This window comes from Rattus rattus, chromosome 14 (assembly GCF_011064425.1).
Source record: "Rattus rattus isolate New Zealand chromosome 14, Rrattus_CSIRO_v1, whole genome shotgun sequence".
Classification (NCBI taxonomy): Eukaryota; Metazoa; Chordata; class Mammalia; order Rodentia; family Muridae; genus Rattus; species Rattus rattus.
The window spans coordinates 41,318,798-41,324,585 of NC_046167.1; the positions used below are offsets into that span (position 1 = coordinate 41,318,798).

General features: G+C 39.0%; 1 non-coding gene across 1 annotated transcript; it reads left to right on the forward strand.

Moving 5' to 3' along the window:
* Positions 1–2,070: 2,070 nt before the first annotated feature.
* Positions 2,071–2,207, forward strand: LOC116884146. The gene has a single exon (XR_004385862.1). It is a non-coding gene; the product is annotated as a small nucleolar RNA SNORA2/SNORA34 family (small nucleolar RNA).
* Positions 2,208–5,788: the final 3,581 nt, after the last annotated feature.

Here is a 5,788-nt window from a genome sequence, read left to right on the forward strand (position 1 = left end):
GATGTCAAGAAGTGCTTGCTGACAGGAGCCTGATATAGCTATCTCCTGAGAGGCCTTGCCAGAGCCAGACATATACAGAGGCAGATGCTGGCAGCCAACCTTTGAACTGAGAACGGGGTCCCTAATGGAAGAGTTAGAGAAAGGACTGTAGGAACTGAAGGGGGTTGCAACCCCAGAAGAAGAACAACAGGAACTTTTATTTCCTGTAACCAACTGGCTAATATTTACAGACTGACTCTTTGAAAGATGACAGAGAACTGCAGCTTAGCATTCATCTGTCTTTAATAGTTTTGCAATATATCTTTTTGCCAAGCTCTGTAAGAATGGGAGAATTCAGAAATCCAGTAAATTGGAAATCTATTTGCTTAGCTGGTTTCCAAAAAAAAAAACCCACCCAACAGTTTTGTAGTCTCTGATGTCTGTCCTAGGTGGATCCAGCTGAAAGTTTCTGAGATCAGGAGGTCAGGCAGGTCAGTTCAGCATGACTGACGATGAGACTCACCAAAGTTGAACATTCTGTAATACATAAATCTGAAAACAAAATTTTAGTATCATCAAGATATCTGAATGGATTGTATTAGTCTGTGTAGACTGAACAGACTGGATAGGTTGAAATTTTGGGTTTTTGTTGTTGTTGTTGTTGTTGTTGTTTTCTTTTCTTTTGTTTTCTTGAATCTAGTTCTTCAGGATGTCTCCCTCTCTCAAATCTGATCCATATAGCTCTGGAGGGTGCCCAGAGCCTAATCACCTTTTCTAAAAACTCAAAGACAAAACCTTTTTCCCAAATCAGTGTAACCTTTAACTGGCAACCAGAAAAGCTTGTATCTTGTATTCTCTCCCAGAGAAATAATATTATCACAAAACTCAAAATCAGAGCCATTTTGAAAATTAAAACCATTTAAAATAAATGAAGTGAACTAAACAATATTATATGAGTCTATTTTAGGCTTCTCTAATCAGTCAACCCAAAATCCCACAGAGCCCATGTTAGAAAGAATATGAGCCTCCTGTAGGCCAAAATGTGCATCTATCTGTTAAGCTCTCTACCTGGAGCATCAGACTTCTATTCATTAATAACTTCTATAATATACACATGTTATGCACTCTGCCTGGTACTACAGACTTCTATATTTCCCTGTACAAGTTATGAATTATGGGCAGAATTTCCCATGAGACTTGGGCAAAATCTGTATTTTCTCCAACTATAAAAACAATTTAATCACATTTCTATTAATACCTGCTAGTAAGAAGCAGGCAGCTTGTCAAGCCAGGATTTAACCCAAAATTCCTATGGAGCCCACATTAGAGAGAATGTGAGTATCCTGTAAGACTTATTAGAATATTATATCTTTATATTACCCATCAGTTAAGTTCTCTACCTGGAGCTTCAGACCTCCACTTACTTGCAACTTTTACACTATACCTCTGTTATGCACTCTGCATGGTGCTGCAAACTTTTTTTCTACCTTAGTTCTGAATCATGGGTGAAATTCCCCCACGAAACTTGGACAAACTCTGAATATAAATCTATTCTAAAAGCAAATAAACCAGTCTTTGAATTAAGCCATACTCTAGGCTCTTTGACCTAGAACAGCCTGTTTCTTTTCATAGCAGGTGACCTAGAGTCTGAGCAGAGTCTCTCTCTGTGTTTCTTTCTTTTTTTTAATTTTTTATTAGATATATTTCTTTACTTACATTTCAAACATTATTTCCCTTCCAAGTTTCCTGTCCATAAGCCCCCATTCCTTAACTTCCCCTTTCCCCATATGGGTATTCCACCCATAAATCCCCCTTATTGCCCCCCATATTCCCCTGCACTGGGGGTCCAACCTTGGCAGGACCAAGGGCTTCCCCTTCCCTAGTGCCCTAACAAGGCTATTCTCTGCTACATATGCAGTTGGAGCCCTGGGTCAGTCCATGTATAGTCTTTCAACAGTGGTTTAGTCCCTGGGAGCTCTGGTTGGTTAGCATTGTTGTTTCTATCAGGTTTTGCCAAAAGCAGTCTACAGATTCAATGCAATCCCCATCAAAATTCCCTCTGTGTTTCTTTTGTTTAAGATTCCAGGGCTTTTGGCCCTGAATCAAGGCCAGCAGTTTGCTGAAGCTGTTGGTTTCAAGCAGGTGCCTAAATAACTGTCTTTCTATGGTCTGTTGGCCATTCCAGAAATTTAAAAATGTAATGGTCAATTCATTAGAAAGAAACATCTGGCTGGATATGGTACCCTGCTCTGTGATTATAGCACTTGGGAGGGAAAGGCAAGAGAATTGAGAATTTGAGACCTGCCTGGGCCTCAGCAAAATCCTGTCTAGGGTAGGTGAAGTGGGGGGGCAGGGAGCCAAAGAAACAGCCATGTTGTTTGTGACAGATGTGTATGGCTGACGGTCTTAGTGGGGTTCCATAGTTTGTGTATGATACTAATGCTTTACTGATTTAGCTTTGTTCATTAAGTTATATGTTAAATCTGTCACCAAGAAAAAAAGGATTACTGTGGGTTTTCTGCCCAGAACATGAGTCTGTACTGTGAATTTTTAGGCAGTACTATTGTTAGTGCCCTAACTTGTATGCTTTAAACTTACTCAAATTAGAAACTTGGAAAAAAATGGGGTTTCTCCCCAGGATAAAAAAAAAAAGATTCCATGGCTTGAACCACCACGTGACTCTGACTCGTCATGGCACCACTCCTCTCTCACTTAGAAAAAACCTCCCACTTAGGAAATAAAACTCTAGAGTTCTTTGTATATATTGTACATTAGCCCTCTATCATATATAGGATTGGTAAAGATCTTTTCCCAATCCGTTGGTTGCTGTTTTGTCCTATTGACAGTGTCCTTTCATTACTTAAGCTTTGAAATTTTATGAAGTACCATTATCAATTCTTGATCTTAGAGCATAAGTCATTGGTGTTCTGTTTAGAAATTTTTCCCTGTGCCTATTTGTTCAAGGCTCTTCTATCAGTTTCAGTGCACCTGGTTTTATGTGGAGGTTTTTGATCCACTTGGACTTGAGCTTTGTACAAGGTGATAAGAATGGATTGATTCTACATGCTGACCTCCAGTTAAACCAGTACCATTTGTTGAAAATGCTGTCTTCTTTTTTCCACTGGAGGGTTTTAGCTCCTTTGTCAAAGACCAAGTGATCAGAGGTGTGTGGGTTCGTTTCTGGGTCTTCAATTCTATTCCATTGATCTACCTGCTTGTCTCTGTAACAATACTATATAGTTTTTATCACTATTGCTCTGTAATACAGCTTGAGGTCGGGATAGTGATTCCCCCAAAAGTTCTTTTATTGTTGAGAATAGTTTTTTGCTTTCCTGAGTTTTTTGTTATTCCAAATGAATTGAGTTGGAATTTTGGTGGGGATCGAATTGAATCTGTAGATTGCTTTTGGCAATCTGCAAAATGGCCATTTTTACTATATTAATCCTGCCAATCTGTGAGCATAGGAGATCTTCTGAGATCTTCTTCAATTTCTTTCTTCAGAGACTTGAAGTTCTTGTCCTACAAATCTTTCACTTGCTTGGTTAGAGTCATACCAAGGTATTCTATATTGTTTGTGACTATTTTGAAAGGTATCCTTTCCTTCTCAGCCTGTTATTCTTTGAGTAGAGGAAGGCTACTGATTTGTTTGAGCTAATTTTATATCCAGCCACTCCTCTACTGGGGACCCCGTTTTCAGTCCAATTGTTGGTTTAAAGCATCTGACTCTGTATTTCTCAGGCTCTGGCAGAGCCTATCAGGAGACAGCTACATCAGGCTCCAGTCAGCATGCACTTCTTGGCATCCACAATATTTTCTGGGTTTGGTGACTGTATAAAGAATGGATTCCCAGGTGGAGCGTCTCTGGATGACCTTTCCCTCAGGCTCTGCTCCACATTTTGTTTCCTCCTGTGAATATTTTGTTCCACCTTCTATGAAGGACTGAAGCATCTGCTGTTTGGCTTTCCAACTTCTTGAGCTTCATGTGGTCTGTAGATTGTATCTTGGGTACTCTGGGCTTCAAGAAATTCATGAAGTCATTGTTTTTAATATCGGAGAAATGAACCACATTTTCTGTCTCCATCTCTCTGTTGATGAACATCTGGGTTCTTTACAGCCTCTGGCTATTATAAATAAGGCTGCTATGAACATAGTGGAGCATGTATCTTTGTTGTATGTTGGTGCATCTTTTGGGGATATACCCAGGAGTGGTATAGCTGGGTCCTCAGGTAGTACTATATCCAATTTTCTGAGGAACTGCCAGACTGATTTCCAGAGTGGTTGTACCAGCTTACAATCCCACCAACAATGGAGGAATGTTCCTCTTTCTCCACATCTTTGCCAGCATCCGCTGTCACCTGAGTTTTTGATCTTAGCCATTCTGACTGATATGTGGTGGAATCTCAGAGTTGTTTTGATTTGCATTTCCCTAATGACTAAGGATGTTGAACATTTGTGTAGTTACTTCTCAGCAATTCAATATTCCTCAGCTGAGAATTCTTTCTTTAGCTCTGTCTCCTATTTTTTAATGTGTTTATTTGATTCTCTAGACCAGGTGAGGGGGGAAAGGATAGGGGATTCCAGAGAGGAAACTTGAAATATAAGAAAATATCCAATAAAAAAAAGAAAAGAAACTCTAACTAACTCTAATTCTCAGGGTGATAATCTTAAAGTTTTATAGAAATTAAATCAGTATTGAGAATACTTTTGATTATCTGATTTTAGGAATTTAGATCATTGTAAAAAGTATATCTATTAAATGTTAAACTTCTAACAATGAATCAATGCCTAGGAGAGCTAGTCAACCTGATCTCAGATGAATAGATCTCTGACCTATGTTTGAAGATGTAAATGTCAATAACTAATACTGTTAATTATATAAAATTCTCAGTTTAATAAATTGCTTTTTGAACAAGGAGTCATGTCAGCATTCATGAGATTTGCCACCCTGGCAAAAGCTCCACAACACAGGATCAACACTTTTAAAAGCATAAACAGTAATTAAAGGAGAAGACAAACACTAGATTACAAATCACACCAGATTTGAATCTCATGTTTTCCTTCATTTAAAAAAAATATCAGATATAATATATACCTCTCATACTAGCACATACTGTATGAGTCTATTTTAGGCTTCTCTAATCTGTCGTGTCAGGAAATCAACCCAAAATTCCCATGGAGCCCACATTAGAGAGAATTTGGGCCTCCTTCAGAATTGAAAGTTCCAGAACTAACTGGATTACATTGTTAGCATGTCTCAAATAAAGAATGAGTATAGAACAGAATCTAATCAAACAATGTTTCTAGGCCTTAATTTCCTAGGTTTAAGATGGATTGTAACATGATTTTCCTTTCTTTTGTTGACTCTTTCACTGGTTCACTACATTAGACTCCTGGTATTCATCTCCTCTTTTACAGAGATTAAATGCATCTAGAGCAAACAATAAAGGACTCTTCTGAAGTATGGAGGCACTAGGCAGGCTTCCCAAAATGGGACAGTGGTGAGTGTCAGTGTCACTTCCAAGGATCCTAAAGTTGGCAAACAACAAATGGGACAAAACTAGGGTAATATGCTTCCTGTTCCCTGCAAAATGGAGGCGTACACACATAAACTGAAGAGGTCTAGGCAAGTACCTATGAGTAGGATGATGAGTCCTTAACAGATATGCTGAGGAGTGGAATAGCTGTGTCATATGGTGGCTGCACCAGTTTGCAGTCTCACCAACGGTAAGTGAAATTTCCCCTATTCCCCACATTTGGGGTCGGGGGTTCAAGACAGGGTTTCTCTGTCCTGGAGCTCACTATGTAGACC